The following is a 23,380-nucleotide window of genomic DNA, read 5'->3' on the forward strand; positions in this document are numbered from 1 at the left end:
TCTTATCACATGTATATGTCCAATCCCTCCTCTTCCTATTGCATGTATTTCCCTAGACCACCCCCTCTCATTGCTCTATAACCTATAGCACAGCCCCTCCCTATGACGTGGGTCCTGACCTATAATTAGGGGTCTTGTTTGTCCCCAGAGAATATAAAAAGCCTGGGATACCATTAAAGATTATCTCTCTCTCCACTTGGAACACCAAGCCGGGCTGAGTTGAGGATGCTACTATGAATCGTGTCTGACTCCATTGATTTCAATACTTCTATCTCTCATGCTCTCTATAGATTTACTATGATCTTTACTTATTATCGCTGTACAATTGCGCCTACCGGACCAGTAATGATGTGTTAGGGGCTGACTTCCACGGACAGCATTGCATTAGGGAAATCTGCTGCACAAAATCTCTTTAGAGCATTGAAAATTATGATGTTACATTGACCCTGACCAAAGTCATGCTGTTTTCAATTGCCTCATATGCATGTGAAAGTTGGACATTGACAAGGAAGACTAAAGGCGAATCAATGCATTTGAATTGTGCTGGAGAAGGATATTGAAAGTACCATGGACTGCTAAAAGGACAAACCAATCTAAGGGAAACAGAAAGATTTCTCCCGTGTTGTCTCCCCCAAATATATGCCAAACTTAGCTGCTTGCTACACGTGGCAAATGACTATACACTTGGAGGTCAGCAGAAGTAGGTCAGGGTTTATTCTCCCTACCAAGAATAACCAGAGCAAGCAGACACCACTGTTTATCCCAGAACAAGTAGGGCCCACTGACTTCTGATGAGGATAGTAGTAAATTATTTCCCTGAAGGAGAGCCCAGAGAGCTCAAGCCCACTTAAAGGTGACCAAGGTTAGGCGGCCATCATGAATCTAGGGTCTGCCCTTCTTGTCACATGTATGCCTCTAGTTCCTCCCCTTCCTATCATGTGTGCAGCCCTAGCTCATCCCCTTCTTGTTACGCTTTATGCCCATGGTATAGCCCCTTCCTATTGTTTGTATTGCCTATTCCTGTGACATGTGTGGTTACCTGTGATCACTCCCCCTAAAGAGATATAAGCCTTCGTTAAGCAGTAAACCTCCCACCTTGCCTCACTCTCCTGCCCTTGGCCCACGCTGTGTGTGGACCTGGCCATCCAGGGGGTGAGCATGCTACCATGAAATGTGTCTGACTTCTTTATTTACTCCCTCCCCGATCTCTCTCATTCTCTATGACTTTATTATAATCTTTATATATCTCAACCATACAATTGTGCTTACTGAACCTGTGAGTAGTTGTGGGGGGTGGGCCTTTTCCCTCACACCAATCTGTCGTGGAAGAAGTTAGGCCAGAGTGTTCTTTAGAGGAAAGGATAGCAAGACTTCATCTTACATACTGTGGACATATTGTCAATGGAGACCAGTCCCTGGAGAAGGAAGCGGGGAGGGAGAGGGAAAAAAACGAGGAGCTGATACCAAGGGCTCAAGTAGAAAGTAAATGTTTTGAGAATGATGATGGCACAAATGTACAAATGTGTTTGACACAATGGATGGATGGATGGATTGTGATAAGAGGTGTACCAGCCCCCTATGATTTTTTTAAATGTGCTTAAAAATTCAGCTTATACATGAGTATATACAGTATCTTGGAGCTGTTTCGGCCAATTTTAACTGATTTGGGAATGAGAAAGATTGCTGGGCAATGTGTGCCTCTGGTTCTCACTGACCAGCAAAAAGAGCATTGGATGGTGTGGTAGTTATATAATCTGGTGTCAATTTGAGATTATTAAGCATGAAGAGGTGGAGTTTAGCCTGTCAATCAGGTCACAGCTTGATGGCCTCATTTGGAGGCGCTATGGAGATATAAACAGCTCACTGGAGGCCAGACACTCTGCTTTGTCTTTCTGTTGACAAGCCATGTGGAGCTATGCTCCTGGCAGCCAGAGCCTTGGAGCTAGAATAGCCACATGGAGACCTACGCCAGCACTAAGATTCTTCCACCACCACTGGATCCACAAGACTTTCCACCCACTGGCCTATGGGCTTCCTGCATTTGGCATCATTGCATGGCTGTGTAAGTCTAAAGAGGAATCTATGGACAAGTGTGGACATAAGGGGTTATAACGGACTTATGTACTTGATCTGGAATTTATGGACTTGATCTGGAATGGATGTTTACTTAATATACAATTACTCTTTTATATAAAGCTCTTTCTTATATGCATATGAGTGTCTCTGGATTTGTTTCCCTAGTCAACTCATACTAGACAGATGGAAACATGCCATTCTTTGAAAGAACAGCTCCAAAGCGACCCAGACTTTTCCCCCCAAGGTCATCACTGGTGACAGGACATGGTGCTATTCTTATGACCCTGAAACCAAACATCAATCAAGCCAGTGGAAGATGCCATCATAACCTCGCCCCTCAAAAACTTATCAAGTGAAATCAAAGATTAAGATAATGCTCATTTGCTTTCTGATGTGAGGGTGATAGTGCATTTGGAGTTAGGTCCACCAGGTCAGAGTGTTAATCGGGTTCTGAAAATATTCCAGAACAGTGTGCGACCAAAAAAAGGCCTGATTTGTGGCAGACGGGACTGGTTTTGCCACCATGATAATGCATCTGCTCATGCAGCCATCTCAGTGCACCAGTGTTTGGCAAAAACAGCACACCACTCTTGCCACATATATCTGACTCACCTGTCCTCGCTCTGTGCGACTTCTTTTTGTTTCTGAAAATGCAGATGGATATGAAAGGATAGCGATTTAACAACTAAAGTGTAATAGAGAGTACTTTGAAGGTGATAAGGTTGCTATGTAAAAATATTTAAATACACAGCTTTGAAAATTTTCCATTTTTTGCAGGAGATACCCCTCATACGCTCCTGCAGTGGCCCTTATTTGTCTAGGATAAGTGCAAAGTAGAGGCATCATATGTTGCTTCTGTGCCCCAAACAAGCAAAACTGCTTGTTTGCACTTTGCTATTGAAGTTGGGGTGAGGCGATGCGGCATTGTTTGGGTAGCTAATGGTTATTAGCATTTCTTCGTGTGTTCATCACCTACCCAATGTCTTCTCTGCCTTTTTGACCATTTTTTCCTCTTGAGATGTTGAAGTTTTCGATAGCGTTCAGAGAATAATCCCCTCTCCAATATGCTATTGCCAAAAACAGCTCGCCCGCCTGTGGGTCCATTTTTTTAGTAAGTGTCAGATTGTGACATATGAGCCCCTATCTGTCATTCTGAATGTAGGACTCATATTCTCTAGAATCATTGTGGGAGCTTTGGACAACAAAACCCTCTTTCTATCTCAAGAAATGATGCCCCAGTTTTTTCTTTATTGTAGCCTGACTTTTTCTTTGGCCAGGTTTTTTATTCTTTAGTTATTTCTTTTAAAAATTTTGTTTAAACATTTTTATTGACATATAATTCTAGAATCAGAGCCTAAGTTGTGAGAATTTGGTTTGCAGAAAGCTTTGCATGACCACGGGAGCCCAAGATACATCTGTGGTATCTACAGAAGAAATAAATCTCCAGTGATTTTCCTTTATCCATAATGGAGGGATGGGAAGAAACTGGTCACCAAACAAAGTATATTGGAGAGATGACGATGGAAGATCAAAATGAGAAACCTGAATTAATACCCTGTCAACTGATCCTCCTGGTGATGGAAATTAGGTTTGATATGGATTTCAATATTTAAATTTTTTTAATATTTAAATTTTTTGTTTGGCCATATCTCAGATGTATTTTGTCATTTGGGCTGACCCTCTTGAATTTTTGTTATATGTTGCGCTATTTTGCTTTACATGAAACCCAGGACTAATGAACCTATCGAGATGGCAAGTAAATAAGGGGTCCTGGGGGGCACAGTGTGAAATGGGGTAAAAGGGAGCAAATTAAGGAGTCGAAGAAGGAAAAGAATGTTGAAACTGATTGTGGGAGCGATTGCGCAAGACTGCTCAGCAAGACATGAATTCACTGACCCGTAAGTTACTTGGTGCCCGAGAAACTTCAGCTGTCTAGGGCCTAGCTACAATTCTGAACGGGACTGGGGGTGGGTGGGTGGGAAAGGATGATGACTTTATTATCTAGGGTTCTAGAGAAGAAAAGAGACGCGAAATTCAAATATAATGTATAGAGACGCATTCATTAAATCTTAAATAGAACCAAAGATAAATCATGCATATGAGGAGACCATCATCAAGAGGCCACAATGGTGTCCAAGGATTTTCTGATACTCTGCCACTGAAACAGGACATAAAGAACAAACGAAACCGTCGCAGAATCATGATTGGTTGCGAATCAATTCATCAGTGTCCCGGGAGGGACTACAGAAGATGGAAAAGCGACAATGATTGAGGTGAATACACTTGCAGACTAGAAAAACTGATTGTTTAGGACTCTGAGATGAAGGTAGTTGGGGTGTTCTGTTCTCAGGACTCAAGGGCAAATTCCATCAAGGTCACCAGACAAAAGTCCCTAAGGACTAGACTGACTGCCCCTCCTTGGGCTGGCAAAGGGCGGTAGCCATTCCGTTTCCAAACACTCTACCTGAAAGCAGAGTTTCTCACTTTCAAATCAATGGTCCAACCGATTCCAATTGTTTCCTGTGATCATTGCCAAACCCGCCTTTTTTTTTTTGGGCCACATAACTTGGAGTTTATAACTTGATTTCCACTGGGGTTTCGAAGCAGTTTGGAAGTAGCAAAGTCCCTGTTTGCGTTTGTCTCATGCCTGTAGACTAAACCGTTTCTCCAGTCCACCTGGTCTCTCTGTGGCTGGACAAGCGCCTTGCAGCCCTGGACCCTTGTTCCCAGCAGCACATGGACTTCTGGGAAAGTTTCTCAACTTATCCTCCAGAAAATACTCCTCAGATATTATTAAACGAAAATAAACCAGTACCATCATGTCAATGCCAACTCATAGTGACCCAATAGGACAGGGGAGAGCTGCCCTTGAGAGTTTCCGAGACTGTAACTCTGTACAGGAGTAGAAAGCCCCTGCCCTCCCCCAAGGAGTGGCTTGTGGTTTTGAAATGAGGACCTTGCGGTAAGCAGTCCAACTCGGAACCACGTCGCCACTGGAGCTCTGGATCGCTATTCCTGTAGGTACACTTTCATTTCTAAACCACTTAATTATCTTCTCATCCAGCCCACAGCAGATTAGAAATAATGGATCTCAAAGTAGAGGCAGGAAACACTACTGATAAAGCATCAAGAGCAGCCCAAACAACCTGCCACACTGTCAAGTCAATTCCAACTCTGTAGGGTGGAGTGAAACTGCACAGCTTTATGGGTGCAGACAACCTCATCTTGCTCCTGAGCGGGAGGCGGTGGTTCGGGACCTGTGGTTAGCCATCTGGCAACTTGGAAGAGGAAGTACAGAAACGCCCAGAAAACTGGAAAGATGCCCAGCCTCTGGGGCAATTAAGCTGAACAATCTAATAAAGTCCACAAATCTCTGCCCTCTGAAAGTTTGTAGCCTATGATAGCAAAGGGAATGCACAGAACTATCATTTACTGAACACTGACTATGTAAATTGAGGCCACAGTGGTTATTGTTGGGCTTTGATCCTCAAGGCCTGCAGTTCAAAACCACCAGTCGCTCCACAAGAGAAAGAATGGGACTTTCTACTCCGGTGAAGAATAAACAATCTCAGAAACTCACAGGAGCAGTTCTACTCTATCCTGTAGGGTCACTATGAGTCAGCATCAACTATATGGCAGTGAGTCTACTATAGAACTTGATAGGTTTTAAGATCTCACTATCAGGCCCACCGTAAGGAGCTATGGTGGTGGCGTAGTGGGTTATGCGTTGGCTTGCTAACCACAAGATCAACACTTCAAAATCACCACCAACGAACGGTAGAGAGTTACAGTCTTAAAAATAAAAAAAGAGTTATAGTCTCAGAAACCCACAGGAGTTCCTATGCAATCCTATAGGGACCAAAAAAATCTATCTCAAAAGTACAGTCAGAGTACTCCTTTGCAGCAAGGGTGGCAAGGCTTTGTCTCATATACGTTGCACTTGTCAGGAGAAACCAGTCCCTGGAGAAGGACATCATGCTTGGTCAAGTGGAGGGCCAGTGAAGGAGGAAGGCCTTCAAGTTCCACTGACAGAGTGACTGTAACAATGGGCTCAAGCATAGGAACAATTGTGAGGATGGCCCAGGACTGGGCAGTGTCTTGTCCTGCAGTGCATAGGGTCACTATGGATCGGAACTGATTCACTGGCACCTGACAACTATAGGGTCACTATGAGTTGGAATCAACTCGATGGCCCAAGACAGATGCTCCTAGATTTGGCCCACAATTAGAAAATGTTTGATTAGGGTCTGTACTCTTTTCAAAGAGTGCACGGATATGCAATTTATTTTTACCACCTGGGAAACTCATAAATGGGAGAATCCTTTAAAGATCTTGCTGACTTGCAGATTCTGATTTGGAAGAGTGGCCTGAGATTTTGCATTTCTAACAAACTCCAAGGTGACACCTGCGCAGCTGGTCTGTGAAGAATCCCTCCTGGGCCTCTGCTCATTTCCTTTGAAAACCCCTTAGGGGGAAGGAAGGCCCAATCCTCCCAAACCTTAGGGAAGCCCTGGAGGCTGCAGGGTAGCCACACCCACTGCGCTTGTTTAGCACTTGGACCCATGAAAACCAGCCTCGCACTTCCCTTGCGATCTGCAACACAAGCCTTTCTTAGCAAGCCCCTAAGCTTCCGAATTTAATTTGGTTTCATGGGTGCCTGATGTTGACACTGGTCTTGTCTCACTTTCAACAGTGTTGCCGTTTTGTCAACGGCTTCCCTCGCGCTGATGTGGTTTGTTGTCTGAGAATGGCACTGGTACAGACTGGGCGCTCCAAGTTTTGCCTGTTGGAATCACTCCTCCTTCCAAATGGGTTGCCCCATTTCACCGGAGAGCGATTCGACGATGCTAGTCGGATGAAGGAAATGCCATTCTCAGACAAATGCTGGGGTTAGTATTTGTAAACACATGGAAAAATATAAACTCATAGTAAATCCAAAATCAAGAAGACAGTGACCAAGATCAGTTTCCCAACTGATCCATCAGGACAGAATGCGATGCGGGAGTGTGATGTACTACAACTTAGCCAGGGCAACAATTTGGTGCAAACCTCAAGGGATCCTTCTGCCACAAGCACCTGGCGCATTCACCCCACAGCAGTACTCTTACTGTCTCTGTGTAACGCAGGGTGAAAAAACTGTGCGACCTCACTGTCATCGAATTGATTTCCACTCATAGGGACCTAGAGGACAGGAGCGAACTGCCCCTGTGGGTTTCCAGGGCTGTCACTCTTCACAGGAGCAGAAACCTTACCTTTCTCCTGCAGAGATGCTGACCTTGAGATGAACAGTCCCCATTGGAACCCATTCCACCACCAGGGCTCCTTCACAGGGTGAAAGAAACAAAACCAATTCTCTGCCACGGAGTTGATCCTGACTCGTCAGGACCTGGTAGAACGGGCTCTGCCAGTTTCTGAGACTATGTCTCTTTACAGCTGTAGAAACTCCTATCCCTTTCTGTCGAAGCTGCTGGTGGTTTTGAACAGTTGACTTTGCCGTTAGCAAATCAATGTTGTAACAACTAGTTGCCCAGGGCTTGGTGACAGGGTGAAAGAGGATGGAAACACTAACCAAGACTGAAATCCCTTTGCACAGCTGCCGATGCTCTCTGCGGAAGCAAGCAAGGTCAATGTGCTGTTGGTCCAGAAAGTAGAGTGATTTTATTCCCAACAGTGTGTGAGTTAAAATGATGTAAGAAGTGTTATAATGTAAAAAGGATTTGGTTACAATACATTTTAATTGCTTGAAATTCTAACCTTTGGGTTTTATTTTCTTAATCATTTTACTGGGGGCTCCTACAGCAATGAGGTAGTTAGTTTATTGTGCCAACCTGGCCGATAAACACATGTGGGGTTAATTGAAGGGCGGAGGGATACATGCCTTAGTGAGCCTCTCCTTTCTAGTCCTTGGGTCTCTTGCTTTGTGATGATTGGACAGTTCCCTGCTTCAGCTGGCAAGGCTGACTTCCTGCTAGACATCCCTGAGGAGAAGCCACATGGACCTACCCTGATGCAGCCCTAGGTGCTGGAGCAGCCAGGTGGAGACCCCTGCCAGCGCTGAGATGCTCCACGTTTACTGATTCGGACTTCCTCCTGAAGCAGGTGTGTTTTGTGAGATGGAGGAGGACTTTGTGGATTGGTGTCAGACATGTGGGTTAATGTTGGACTTGTGGGCTTGGCCAGCTCTGGGTTGGGATATTTTCTTTTTGTGCACTTACCCTTTATATAAAACTCTCTCTTATACATGAGTTTCTGTGGATTTGTTTCTCTAAAGTACCCAGACTAACACATTATGGGACCTTGGGAGAGGGGTACTGGAGAAACAAATCATAAGATGGAGAGTAGATGTTTGTTTGACCTCTCCCTCATGGAAGTGTTTCTTCTTTGTCAAGCCAGAGGTCAGATAAAGCACACTGTTTACTCGGTTGTTTTCTGGGAAAAAATATGGGAAGTATGAACATAGAAAGTTTATAAGTCTACTTGTTTTCAACCATTAAAATTTGATCTATATATGGGTTTAGGCTATGCCTGCAAAGAAAGCTTTGAAAAGATATGTCCACCCAGTGCTTTGGAGTACTCATGAACCAATGGTCTTTGTCAGAAGCTGGAAAAAATATGGAACTATGAAGAAAACTCCCCTCTGGGACTGAATGTTAAAGGGAGCCTGAGAGCAGGCTGGAATGCTTGCTAAGTGGCCACCTGGATCTATTTGTTGAGTGGGCATGGGAGAAATGTAGCAAGAAAGCGACGGGTTGAGTTTGGCCACTGACACCTGTGGACTTGGTTTATAGGAAAAAGATAAGGAGAGCGGGTTGACTGGCCTAAGGTTCATGACCTAGCCCGAGGAGGCTAGGCTTGTTGAGTATTGTTGAGAGTCCATGGTCTAAAGGCAAGGCGACCAATGGGCACCCTGAGGAGGTTGAGTGAGGCAGCTCACATTGAGTTGATCAGAACCCGACCAGATGATGAGATTTTTGAGCCTGTGAGCTGGTGCATATTGTTGCTGACTTTATGGATGGCCGGTCCGGATTTGACTTTGCGTATGGATGCAGACTTCACAAGGTTCCAACTGGAATGAAGATTCTTCATGCTGAAAAATTATTGTCTCCTTAGAGCACTGGGTTGATGTAAGTGGGCAGTATATAAATTGGATACCCAAAATTGGGGGGATTAAGGCATGAAGTGGTTGGTTTGCAAACGTTCATAGGTGGGGGAACATATTCAAAGGATTACAGGATTAAGGTGTAGGTGTTACTTAATTGCATTTGTGAGGCTAGAGAATTATGTACAGGTACCAAGTTGGCAAGGGGTGGATTGAGGTAGTTAGTTTATTGTGCCAACCTGGCCGATAAACACATGTGGGTTTAATTGAAGGGCCAAGCGATAAATGGCTCTGTGAGCCTTGCCTTTCTAGCTCTTGGGTCTCTTGCTTTGTGATGGTCGGACCAGGGTGCAGCTGCCTTAGCCAGTTCCCGGCTTCAGCTGGCAAGGCTGACTTCCTGTAAGACAGCCCTGAGGAGAAGCCACATGGACCAACCCTGATACAGCCCTGGGTGCTAAAGTAGCCAGGTAGAGTCCCCTGCCAGTGCTGAGATGCTTCCACGTTCACTGATTCAGCCTACCTTCCAGGTATTGCTATTCTCTTTATTGGTCCTGAGGGGTTTATCTGTTTCCTGCCTACCTTTTCTAGCTAGACATGCAGAGAGAATCATAAGCACAAAACAAGACAACAATAAAAAACCAATGAAAAAAGAGAAAAGCATATAAGTAGTCCCAGGTCTATTTGTTGACCGTTACAAGCATTTTCCAGTTAAGTCCAATAGGGTGCCACACCTTGGCCCCAAAGTCTATTTTTGGTATTCCCCAGGGACTTCATTGCTTTGGTTCCTTTGCTGCTCTGGTGCATGCCCTTAGTGTTTGGCCCCAATGTGATGGGGTCAAATTGAGCACAATTCCTGCCCTGTATTTCCAGTGTTGTCCCCTGTAGTGCTATGGGTCAATGAGGGACTTCGGGTCTGTGTCTCATGGTGGTGCTGGCCCTGTGGTCCTCGCTGTGCATTGGCTGCTCTGGGCAGGGATATCGTCCTCGAGGCTTGGTGGGCCAGGATGTGTTCCATTTTCTTTCCTTCCCTCTTCATTTGCTCCTGTGTGCTCTGATCAGATGTATCCCTCTCCCTAAGCTGTAGTACTGTCCTCTGAAGTGCATTCTTCTGGGGGGGTGTACACATAGTTTTGGGGCCATCACTGCATACACCTCTATTGGTTCCCTGCTTCGTGCTTGCATGTTATATTCACGTCTTGGCGCACTGGGTTGAAGTCTGGTTCCTCCCTCCCTCTCCTGTGGAGAGATATAAATAACACCCTCCCCTTGGGTGTGTTAGTGCCCTGTTCCCCTGCTACCCATGTCTTTTTTTATATTCTTCTTTCTTTACCCTTCCTTTTTAGTTGGCGGTCATATGTATCCTTGGATTGGATTTTGTCCCTGCCATACTACCTGGATTTCACCCCAGGAATGTATGTATATAGGAGCTTTCCCCCGATTCCTTTTGCATTTGTAAGCTCACTTCAGCGAACTCACATTGTACTTGTCCTTTTGTGCCTGGCTTACTTCACTTAGAATAATTTCCTCTAGGTCTTCACATGCGGTGATGTGCTTCATGCGTTCATCACTGCTTTTTTAGGGATTCATTGTACTCCATTATATATATATATATATATATATATATATATATATATATATATATATATATATATATATATATATATATATATATATATATATACACACACACACACACACATACCACAGTTTTTTAATCCATTCATCCGTTGATGGAAATTTGGGTTGTTTCCAACTTGCAATTGTGGAATGTGCTGTGATGAACATTGGAGCACAGATGTCTGGCTGTGGTTTGTTTCTTGACTCTTCTGGGTATATGCCCAGAAGAGGGATTGCTGGGTCATATTTCCATATATTTTAGATAACGCCAAATCGATTTCCATAGTGACTGTCCATACCTACAGGTCCACCAGCAGTGGATGAGAGTTCCTCTCTCCCCACAGTCCCTCTAACACTTGTTGCTTTCTGATTTTTTGAATTGAGCTGTCTTTGAGGGTGTTAGGTGGGATCTCATAGTTGTTTCGTTTTGCATTTCTCTTATGGCTAATGACTGGGAACGTTTTCTCATTTGTTTATTGGCCATTCAGATTTCTGCCCCTGTGAAATTTCTCCTCAGGTCCTTTGCCCACCTCATCAGTGGGCAATTACTTTTTTTCTTATTGTAGGCCAGCAGAGTACAGTAGATTTTAGCAATAAGGTCTTTGTCTGATGTGTCATTGCTAAAGATGTTTTCCGAGTCTTTGGGCTCTCATTACTCTCTTGGTGAATTATTTCAATGTACACAGGTGTTTTATCTTCAGTATATCCCTCTTGTCAATTTGTGACCCATCTGTGTCCAATAGCCTATGTATTCCCTGTGCCAAAGTTCTAAGGTTTATCCCAATTCCTTCATTGATGTTCCTAATAGTTTGGGGCTTAACCTCAAGGTCTGTGATCCACCTTTAGTTTATTTTAGTGCATGGAGCTATCAAAAGATATAGTGTCTGGGGTCTTAAAGGCCTGAAGATAAACAAGAGGCCATCTAGCTGGGAAGCAACCAAGCCCACATGGAAGAACCACACCAGCCTGTGTGATTATGAGGTGTCAATAGGATCATGTATCAGGCATCAAAGACCCAGAACAAAAAAATCATATTGATGAGAATGAGGGGGAGAACAGAGTGGAGACCCAAAACCCATCTGTAGATAATTGGACATCCCCTTACAGAAGGGTCACAAGGAAAAGATGAGCTGGTCAGGGTACAGTATAGCACCAACAAAACATACAACTTTCCTCTAGTTCTTTAATGCTTAATCCCTCCTCCCCCCATCATATCGCAATTCTACCTCACAAATCCACTTAGACCAGAGCATATCCACGGGTACAGAAAAGAGCTGTTAGCACCGGGAGTCTAGGTTGGACAAACCCCTCAGGGCCAATAATGAGAGCAGTGATATCAGGAGGGGAAGGGGAAGGTGGGGGAACCCTCTCCCAGGGAGATGGACAGCATAAAGGTGGGTGAAGCCAGATGGCAGTCGGTGTAAGACATGGGAAAAAAAGTTATCGGGTTTGTGAGGGAGGAAGGATGGAAGAGAGGGAAAAATGAGCTGATAGCAGGGTCTCAAGTGGAAAGAAAATATTTTGAAAGTGATGATGGCAACAAATGTACAAATATGCTTGACAGAGTGGATGTATGTATGGATTGTTATAAGAGCTGTAAGAAGCCCTACAAAATGATTTTTTTAAAAAGGTTTATAGCCAGAATCAAGTCAATGGCAGCGAGCTTGTTTTTTTTTTTTTTTTTTTTAGTTTACTAACTTAGAAGTGATCAGTTTGAACTCACTCTGTTGGTAAAGTGCTTTTAAAGTTTGTTGCGGGAGAAATGCTAAGGAATTAGGAGAATGGCACAAGAGCAGAGAAAACAGTGGGAAAAAGATCAATTTCCTAAACTCCTAGAAAGATGTATGCTGACAAGAGGTAAAAGACATTGTTGTCGGTAGGACAAGCAAGGCACCCAAGTAGAATTTTGCCTCGAGGGAGGAAAGACTGCTTTAGCAGTAGACGCTACCTTGTGAATGCATTGCTGAGGAGGTGAGGGCTCTCCAGCCTGGGGTATGCTCGTACAGGTGGCTTCTGGGATTCTGGGGAAGGGACTCTCGCAGAGAGGTGAGATGCCAGAGGAGAGAGTACTGCATGTGGCCTTAGCACACATTTGCGTTCCCAAACCTGTAGTTCTATGAAGGGGCTTCAGAAAGTTCAGGGAACATTTTTATTATCTTTCTGTTCCATTTTTCCCCATGAATGTGTTAGTCCGGGTTGACTAGAGAAACAAATTCATAGAGACTCGTATGTGTATAAGAAATCACTTTAAATACAAGAACAATTGCATATTGAGAAAACATCCCTCCCAGTCCAGATCAAGTCCATAAGTCCAATATTAGCCCATAGGTTCTATACCAGTTTATAAATTCCTCTTCTGACTCATTCAGCACATAAAATGATGCCGAATGAAGGAAGATCACAGGCCAGTGGGTGGGAAGTCTTGTGGCTCCAGTGTTGGTAGAAGCATCTCAGCAACAGCGTGGGTCTCCTTGTGGCTCCTCCAACTCCAGGGCTCTGGCTCCATTGGCACAAATCCATGTGGCTTGTCAACAGGAACGTCAAGCAGAGAGTCTGTGTCCCGTCTCCATGGAGGAAGGCAGCACTTCCCAGAGTCCTCAGGAGAAGGCCATGCTCACAGAGGCCTCATTGGGGATGACTTGATTGATAGGATAGATGCTACCCCTTCACAAGTTGACAGATTAAGTAACTGCCACAATGAACTTCTTGAAGCCCCTTGTCTTTGCCATTTTAATTGAATTCTATTTCATATTTTAAGTCATTATTACATTTACTTAATTTTTTCTTACACATGTCCAACTTTAACTTCCATTGAAGTTAATAACATTTCCCAATGGTCTCTTCTTCTCATCTCTCTATATATTTTTTTAACATTTTATTAGGGACTCATACAATTCTATCACAATCCATACATACATCAATTGTACAAAGCACATCTGTACATTCTTTGCCCTCATCATTTTCAAATCATTTGCTCTCCACTTAAGCCCTTTGCATCAGGTCCTCTTTCCGCCCCCCTCCCCGCTACCCCCTCCGTCATGAGCCCTTGATAATTTATAAATTATTATTTTGTCATATCTTGCCCTGTCCGACGTCTCCCTTCACCTTTTCTGTTGTCCATCCCCTAGGGAGGAGGTCATATGTAGATCCTTGTAATCGGTTCCCACTTTCTAGCCCACTCACCCTCTACCCTCCCAGTATCTTCTTTATATTATATTCAAGAATTGTGAACAGTTTTCTTTATTTTGTAGGTTCATGATTTCTTTCAAAAACTTCATTCTAAAAATAAATCATTCATCCTTATACCAACTTTCTTCTTCATTCATGAAAAGTAGAAATCAAGCAAATCTTATACACAGTTGCTATGTAATGGGCCCAAACCACTTGATACTCTCCAGAAAATGTGCATAATATATTATAGGACTTGAGCTAAAAAAAAATCTGAAGATCAGAGAGGGTTATTTTAAAATCAAAGTCCTCCCATGAGATTTTCTCCTGGTAAATATAACCAAGTGGAGTATGTTATTCCCCAGATATTCTCATGAGAAAACTTCTCATGAGAAAAGCATTCAGAACGAGAAAAATATACATTCTAGGGGCTGTCACATGTGTTCTGCCAAGAAGAGAGGGAGGAGCTGGCAGGTCCCTGGCTGTGCCTAGTGGGCGTGCCTAGTGGCAAGGACTGGTCGTTTCTCAGACAGAATGTGAGAACGAAGTAGTGAGCAGTGTAGAAGCAGCACTGAGAGAACAAGAGGCAAGGCTTGGGAACTCGAAAGAGGAGGAGGGAAATTTTGTTTGTTTGTTTGTTTTTTTGACCTCTTTATTTTTTTTATTTTTTATTTTTTTAAAATCTTTTTATTGGGGCTCATAAGGCTCTTATCACAATCTGTACATACATCAATTGAGCAAAGCACCCTTATACATTCGTTGCACTCGTCACTCTCATAATTCACCTTCCACTTGCGTTCCTGGAATCAGCTCGGTTTCCCTTTTTTCCCCCCATCCCCCTCCCTCCCCGATCCCACCCCTGGTCCCTTGATAGTTTATAAATACTTATTATATCTTTTTTTTTTAACAATTTATTGGGGCTGATACAATTCTTTTCACAGTTCATACATATACATACATCAATTGTATAAAGCACATCTGTACAGTCTTTGCCCTAATCATTTTTTTCTCTTTTCTTCTTTTACATTTTATTAGGGACTCAAACAACTCTTACCACAATCCATACATATACATACATCAATTGTATAAAGCACATCCATATATTCCCTGCCCCAATCATTCTCAAGGCATTTGCTCTCCACTTAAGCCCCTTGCATCAGGTCCTCTTTTTCCCCCCCCCCCCCTAACACTCCCTGGCGTCTCCCCTCACCCGCCTCCCCCTTGCCCATCTCCCAGAGAGGAGGTTACACATAGATCTCCGAGATCGGTTCTCCCTTTCTACATGCCCTTCCCTCCTGGTGTCGCCACTCCCACCGCTGGTGTTGAGGGGTTCGTCTGTCCTAGATTCCCTGTGCCTCCAGATCCCCACTGCACCGCTGTACATCCTCTGGTATAACCAGGTCCGCAAGGCAAGGTAGAATTGGGGTCATGATGATTGGGAGGGGAGGAAGCGTTCAGGAACTAGAGGAAGGTTTTGAGTTTCATTGTTGCTACACTGAACCCTGAGTGGCCCATCTCCTCCTCACTACCCCTCTGGAAGGGGTGTCCAGCTGTCTACAGGTAGAGCATTGGGTCCCCATCATGCACTCCCCCTCTTTCACGGTGATGTGATTCTCACCACCACCCCACCTTTGTTGTTGGAGACCTGGTCTCCTCTGTCCTTCATGGTCACCTATGTTGGTGTGCTGCTTCCGTGTGGGCTCGGTTGCTTCTGGGCTAGATGGCCGCTTGTTTGCTTTCAAGCCTTTAAGTCCCCAGACGCTATATCTCTCAGTAGCCGGGCACCATCCGCCTTCTTCACCACACTTGCTTATGCACACTTTCGTCTTCAGCAATTATGTGAGGAAGGTGATCACACAATGATTGTTTTTGTTCCTTTGTATCTGCTACATGGTCCATTCAACACCTTGTATTCGCTTAGGCCGTGTGCTTCTTCTCTGTGGGCTTTGTTGCTTCTGAGCTAGATGGACACTTATTTGCCTTCAAGCCTTTAAGACCCCAGACGCTATATCTTTTTTTGATAGCCGGGCACCATCAGCTTTCTTCACCATATTTGCTTACACACACAGCTGTCTTCAGTGATCATGTCGGGAAGATGGGTATCCTGCAATGGCTGCTTAGCAGGGCGAGGTGCTATTGTATTGGGGGATTATGCATGAGGAGGCCCAATGTCCATCTGCTACCCTACTACTGAACCTATAAATATATGCATATAAATCTATTGCCCCCATAATCATAAATATATTTACATATGTACATGTCTGTATTTAGGCTTCTCTGTATGCACTTTGCCTCCTACTCCTTTCCTCTATTTCCTTTCGCTTTCCTCCCGACCCATTACCATGTTTGGCCTTCATTCTGGATTCAGTAGTTCCTCTCAGTTACCTTGCTCTTGGTCACTCCCTTCCAGTCCTCCCCTCCCCAAGAGGAGGAGGGAAATTTTATCAGCTCTCATGAAGGTTTGACTACCTACCAAAACATAGGAGATAATTTGCATAGTGATTACACATCATCATATATAAATATATTTACATACGTACATGTCTATGTTTATACCACTATAAACGTCTTTTGCTTCCTAGTTCTTTGTTCTATTTCCTTTTACTTTCTTCCTGTCCCACTATCATGTTCAACCTTCATTTGGCTCTCTACTTCCTCTTGGCTACACTGCATTGGGTCGAACCCCATCAGGCAATCTATAGTAGGAAATTTTTTAGTCCCCCAGAGGGACCTCAGAAGAAAGGTCTGATAACTTAAGTCTGAAAAATCAGTCATTGATACCGGAGGGTGGAGAGAAGGTGGGGTAGAAAGGAGGAACTGATTATAAGGATCTCTGTCATATAACCTCCTCTCTGGGGGACAGAAAACAGAAAAGTGGGTGAAGAGAGATGTCGGACAGTGTAAGACATGACATAATAATTATAAATTATCAAGGATTCATAAGGGAGAAGAGAGCGGGGAGCGAGGGGGAAAATGAGCTAATACCAAGGGCTTAAGTGGAGAGCAAGTATTTTGAGAATGATAAGGGCAACGAATGTGCTTGACACAATTGATGTTCTATAGGTGTCATAGGTGTATGACATGTTCATAGGTGTATGATATAGGTGCATGACACATATAGAACAATGTGGGGAGAGCTGACAACTAAAAAAAAAAAGAGTTGTATGAGCCCCCAATAAAATTATTAAAATAAAAGATCTATAGAGCACATGGGGTTTGAATGGACTGAATGATGTCTGGTTGTTTTTTACAGAGTTATTGTAAGAAACTTTAATTTGTGTTTTCCTATGAGAAATATTGGACCTTTAGGAAACCTGTGATAAATATCAATATTATCAAAATTAACTACAGTAGTTTCAAAGACTCCTACAGATACAGGGCATTCCTGTTGTAGATTGCATAAATTAGTACAAAAGCGATTTCTAGGCCTAACTGTTTCTATTTTTAGGATCTAGAGATTTGCAAGTGAAGCGGGTGGCTTCCTATCAACTTTCCAGGGCTAAAAAGTTCTCAGCTGGTTTTCCTTAGAACTCTAACAGAGGTATGATTTTGTAGGAAAATCCAAGTAAAATAATCTATATATTTACGCCATAACTCAAAAAATTCCCCAAAACAAAAAACCCAAACTCACTACCATTGAGTTGATTACAACTCATTGTGACCCCATCGGACAGGGTAGAACTGTCCCTGCGAGTTTCCAAAACTGTGACTCTTTGTAGGAGTAGAAAGCCCCATTTCTCTTCCAGGAGTCAAACTACTGTCCTTGTGATTAGCAGCACAACATGTAACCACTACACCACCAGGGGTCCTAGTGTTGTGGTGGTTGTTAGGTGCCATCAGGGGTGACTCTATGCTGTCCACCACAAAGGGGAGGAAAGTCATTTCTTCTGTATGTGTGCTTACTGTTACAATAATCTGCCAACCGGGGTAAAGCCACACAAGGCTGCAATAGTTACCAGTATGTTTTTGAGTTCATCAAGGAATGACACTCTAGATGTTTACGCAATTGATCTGTGCAGATATAACATTAGATACAGTCATAATTTTGTTACATGGACCTTAGGAACAAATAATTGTATATAAACATATAGTTTACCACTATAGATAAATGATATCTCCACGTTCAAAATAAAGGAAAAGTTTAAGGTAAAAATAATAGCAATTGTTATTTTATCCAGCTCCTACTATGTGCCAGGTATCATCCTAAGTACATTAATATAGTATTTCCATAAAAAGTCAGCATTTAAAAAAAAAGTCAGCATTTAAAAAATAATTCTACTCGAGGGAGGAGGACAGGTAGGAGGGAGGGACAAAAAAATTCTACTGATGAGAAATTTGAGACTCAACTTTAAAATCTGAGACTCAAGATTAAAAACTCTCCCTAGTCACACAATATTATCCCAATGTTATTTATTTAATAACTCAATAAGTTACTGAGAAATCGGTGACAACAAAGGGAAAGAAGAGAAGAATTTGCTAGAAAGACTTGAGAGTACGAGTACCAATGTTTAGACGCTACGAGCTGATGCTGCTCACTAGCAGGGCGTGTCTCTTGGTGCCTTTGTTTCGGGTGAAACCTTTCTGAAATTTCAAGCGTGTCAAGGACTGTCATTTCCCATTTCTTCCCCAGTCAGTAGCTTCAGTAACCAGATTGATTACTAAGAATTTTTAGTTTTGCTTCATTAAAAAGGAACTAGAAAATATAATTAGATAGATTACTAAAAATATTTTGTCATTAACATATTATTTTAAATATTGTGTCATTATCTGAGGGTCTAAAACACAACCGTCCTCAGCAATTCGTTTTTAAAAACAGGTCAGAAAACCCCACTTCTCCCTTCGGTCTGGTTTTCTCCTCCAGGGAATGTCAACGGGCTTCCAGTGCCATCTGGTGGACATATCAGGAAGCATCCCGATCTGAGGCATGGAGAAATGAAGTTTTACATCCTAGTACTTGATGTGAAAGGAATGCATGGGAATATAAAAACTAGATGGCTGCGTTAGGCCAGGTTGATCAGAGAAGCAAACTCAGTGACACTCAGATATGTATAAGAAAGATCTTTATAATTATATATCAGGAAAACATCCCAACCAAGTCCAACTCAAGTCTGATACAAGTCCATAGTCCCTCTTCAGACTCACGCAGCCGCATGCATTGATGCAGAATGCAAGAAGATAACAGGCTGGCGAGTTGAGTCTCGTGGGTCTGAGGTTCGTGGAAACATGGCAGGGCTCCCACAGCTCTCAGGGTGGGGAGAGAGTCCTCCTTATGAGAAGGCCACGCCCCTAGGGGGGACAGCATCAGGTTAATTGACAGGGATGATTCCACTCCTAGTCTGAAGTGTCTAGTTGATATAATCATCCAACTACCACAATGGAATATATATATATATATATATGGTTTCTATTGTGTTCAGTTGCTATTGAGTCCGTTGCAATTAATGGTGATTACTTGTGTACAAGGGTAAAACTGCTCAATAGGGTTTTCAAGACTGTAACCTTTAGGAAGCAGATCAATAGGCCATGCTTACAACAACCCAGATCCCTGAGTCTGCACCAACAAGCCTATAATTTGCCTATTTCCTAGTTCACCTTTCTGCATCTTCGGCCTGCAGCTCTGTGAGTCTGAAGAGAATCCAGATCTTCAGATCTCTGGGCCTCTGGACTCAGAGGGGTCCAATCATTCATGACAGTGACTTGCCTGGGCTGGGGGTCCTTCTTGATGTAAAGTTGCTTCTTAATATGAAGTTCTTTCTTTGACATCTTTGGGTGCCATCGACTTGTTTCTAGAGATAACCTGGCCTCCCACAGGACTAGCTTTGGTCAGAATTCTGAGTTAAAAATTTTAAAGTCCATATGAGTCTAAGCAAGTAACTAACATTTGACAAGAAGAGGGCCAAGTAGATCCCCTACTATTCAATAACTTTCTTGAATAATTCTCGTTGTTTCCATTAGTAAAATAAATGAAACATTAAATAAACAGCTTGCTCAGTATTACTTTCTTCTCTAATACATGTGTGACAAGTGGTATGAGACACGATAAAATGTGAAATTATTTGTTCACACTTTCTAGAACATATGTAGTCAAAAAATGCCAAAGTAGTCAACTTCCATCATGATATGCTTATTTCATCAATGCTCATAGTGCTCAAAGCACATGGAAAATCATAAGCCTACATGAAAAATCATATTTCCCTACCTGGTCCAATGCCTTCATCCGCAGCCACTCTTGACCAATTGGTAAGCCACTTCTGAGGAAGACAGAACACGGACAAAGAGCATTCTAAGCCTCTTCCCATCTACCAATCCAGACTCTACCCTACCTACATCGGACTGCTGCCTACTCTTAGGCCAATCCTACAGTTGTATAGATTCCCCCAGACCTGGCTTCTTCCCGATAACCTCTGAACAGAGTGGATTAGTGTAGAGGATATTTCTTTAAAAAATTTTTGTTTTTGTCTAGTTCTAATAGGTTTTCCTTTGTACTCCTCACTTCTGCCCATATCCACTGTTATAAGCATTATAGTCATATTTTTGCTGCGTGTTCCTATAGCTGATTGGCCTGAGAGTAGGCCCTTAATTAAAACAGTAAATCCAAGTCCTTCTCCCTCAATGTGCGACTGAGAATATAATAATCTGAACTCAATTCATCATCTCTCTTGAGTGGTTATTGTTGTCAGGTACCAGTGAGCTGCCTCTGGCTCTTAGTGCCTTTACATGTAACAGAAGGAAGCATTGCTTAATCCAGAGCTATCCTCACTGCAAGGCCGTTGTTGCAGCCACTGTGTCGGTCCACGGTTGAATGGAGGAGCTGTACATCCTGGGACTGTGAAGGCCCATTGTTGGCTTCAGGGATGCTTATTAATAGCAGGTTTCACTTTCGGTTTGTAATTGCATCGTTGCGCTTGAGAAGGATGAAGGGCTGAACGGGAGTCTGTGTTAGGAGGAGGGCAGGTCTATACAGGATGTGCAGAGAAGAGCGGCATAGATGCTCTGCCAGAGTTTAGAAACAGCTTCCAGCTAATTTGAGTGACTCAGCGCATTCTCCCCTCTGTATCCTGGTAGAAAAACTCCCCTTTCTTCAATTTAAACTTATTTCATAGGATTTCTGTTTCTTGCAGCCAACGTAATTTAAATCAGTATGCCAAGGTTCTTGGAAGGAAATGTCTTCAAAACCAGTAACTGCAAAATCAGTTTTACTACATTACAATCACTTTTAATGAGCTTGACATTTAGCACAGCAAATAGTGAGGAAATTCTTGCTCTGTGCAATTCACAGTGCTTGCCATTCCAGAGAATACTAAGATACTTAGGGGCTAGCAGTTCTCCTGGGAGAAAAGCCATCATAATGAATAATAAAAGGCAAATGCTTTGTATAATGCTTTGAAACTGAGACTAGAGAGTGATTACTTTGGATTAAAAAGTGTTTTTATTTACCAAATATTGCTGTGCTAACAACATGCTGTGATCTCGAGATTCAATGCTGAATCAAACACAGTTCCTTCACTCACGGAATAAGAAATGCAATGATTCAGTGAAAGCATAGATAAATAAACTTTGGGACATACACAGAATGCAATACTACGCAGTATCAAAAAATAACAATGAATCTATGACATGTCTCATAACACGCATGAACTTGGAGGGCTGAATGAAATTAGTTGATCACAAAAGAGTAAATATTGTATGAGATCACTGTTATAAAAAGTCAACAAAATGTTTTTTGACTAAAAGAAATAGTTCTTTAAGGGTTACCAAGGTTTTTCAAGTATCATAAGTATTAAAAGGATAAAAACCCAACTATAGGGATTTGAGGAGGCATTCCAAAGAAGAGACTTAAAGATTTAAATTTATTGCTAAAGTGTAAGTTGGAGGTGCTAGAAGGAATATTTCAAGTAGAGGAAACTGTGAATATAAAATATTTATATTGAATATGCTACCTATAAGAGACACACCTTAGACAAAAGGCAGAAATCAACTAAAAATCTTAAGATGGAAAAATATAGCTGTGGTGTGCACACAATTTCATGTCACCTTGGTAAATAGAATGAAGGAGTCTAGAATGTCACTCAGGTCACAGCCTCTCTTCTTCCCTGGAGACGGAACACACTCTCAGTTTCACCTTCCTGTTGACAAGCCACATGGAGCCACACTGATGGCAGCCAGAAGCCTGGAGATGCTTCCACCACCACTGAATCCACAAGACATTCCACCTCCTGGCCTGTGATCTTCTGCATTCAGCATTATTGCATGTACTGCATGAGTCTGAAGAAGAATTTATGGACTAGTATCAGACATATGGGCTAATATTGGACTTGTGGACTTGATCTGGACTGGGCTGGGATGTTTTCTGAATATATAATTTCTCTTGTATATAAATCACTTTTCTTATACACATATGAGTGTCTCTGGATTTGTTTCTCTAGCCAACCCGGTCTAACGCAATAGGTAATGGCAATCCAGAAAGAAATGGTATGGCAACATTCCTGATGACACAGAAGGCAAAGTGCAGCCTGAAGAGACGGAAGAAAGGCATTCTGCAATGACTAAAGGGGCAATTAAAATTGAGACGATAACTATAATCAATATCTAGGGATCCAACGAATGAGCCTCAAAATATAGCACTCAAGAGAAATAAACAACTCTCATTGTAGGAGACTTTAATGCACTCTTCATGAAGGATAGATCAACTAGAAAGAAACTGAAAAAAGATACAGCAGGATTACACAGTACAATCCTCAACCTTTACCTTATAGACACAGAACATGCCACTCAACAAAACACAATTATGTACTCCTACAATGCACATGAAACATACTCCAGAATAGACCGTACGTAAGGCCGCAAAACAAGCCTCAATATATGTAAAATGACCAGATAATACAGAGCATCTCAGATCACAATGCTATAAAATGAGAAGTCAATAATACGAAGATTAAAGGGGAAAAAGAAACATGGAAATTGAATAACTTCCTGTTTAAAACTGGGTAATTCCCTGTGTTAGGCAGGGTTCTCTAGAGAAACAAAACCAGGACACTTATGTCTCTCTCTCTCTCTAGAGGAATACAATAGCAAGTTAGTTCACAAAGCAGTACAATGAGCTCAGTCCAACTCACTCAACTGTGGGCCAGTCAATATACCGAAGCTTCTGTCAACTCCCACAGGCGGATAGCCCAAGGCCAAGGACACAGACAGGAGGAAGATGATATTTGGAGGTCAGCAGAGGCCAGTTGCGCAGTGTGGGGAAGCAGGTCGTGTGGAGCCCCTCAGTGCGGTGACGTGAAGTGGCAGGAGGTGTGGCATCTGGATGAGCAGCACACATGGCAAGGTGGGGCGGCGCCACACGTGGTACAGCAAGGCACAGTGACATAGTACGCTTGCCGAGGCGGAGCAGCTAACTCAAGGCAGTGCACTGGTCCA

General features: G+C 42.9%; 1 pseudogene; it reads left to right on the top strand.

The window, feature by feature from the left end:
• The window catches only part of LOC142442331 (thymidylate synthase pseudogene), a 31,248-nt pseudogene that overhangs the window by 5,631 nt on the left and 2,237 nt on the right, over positions 1-23,380 (top strand).

This window comes from Tenrec ecaudatus, chromosome 3 (genome assembly GCF_050624435.1).
Source record: "Tenrec ecaudatus isolate mTenEca1 chromosome 3, mTenEca1.hap1, whole genome shotgun sequence".
NCBI classification, from domain to species: domain Eukaryota; kingdom Metazoa; phylum Chordata; class Mammalia; order Afrosoricida; family Tenrecidae; genus Tenrec; species Tenrec ecaudatus.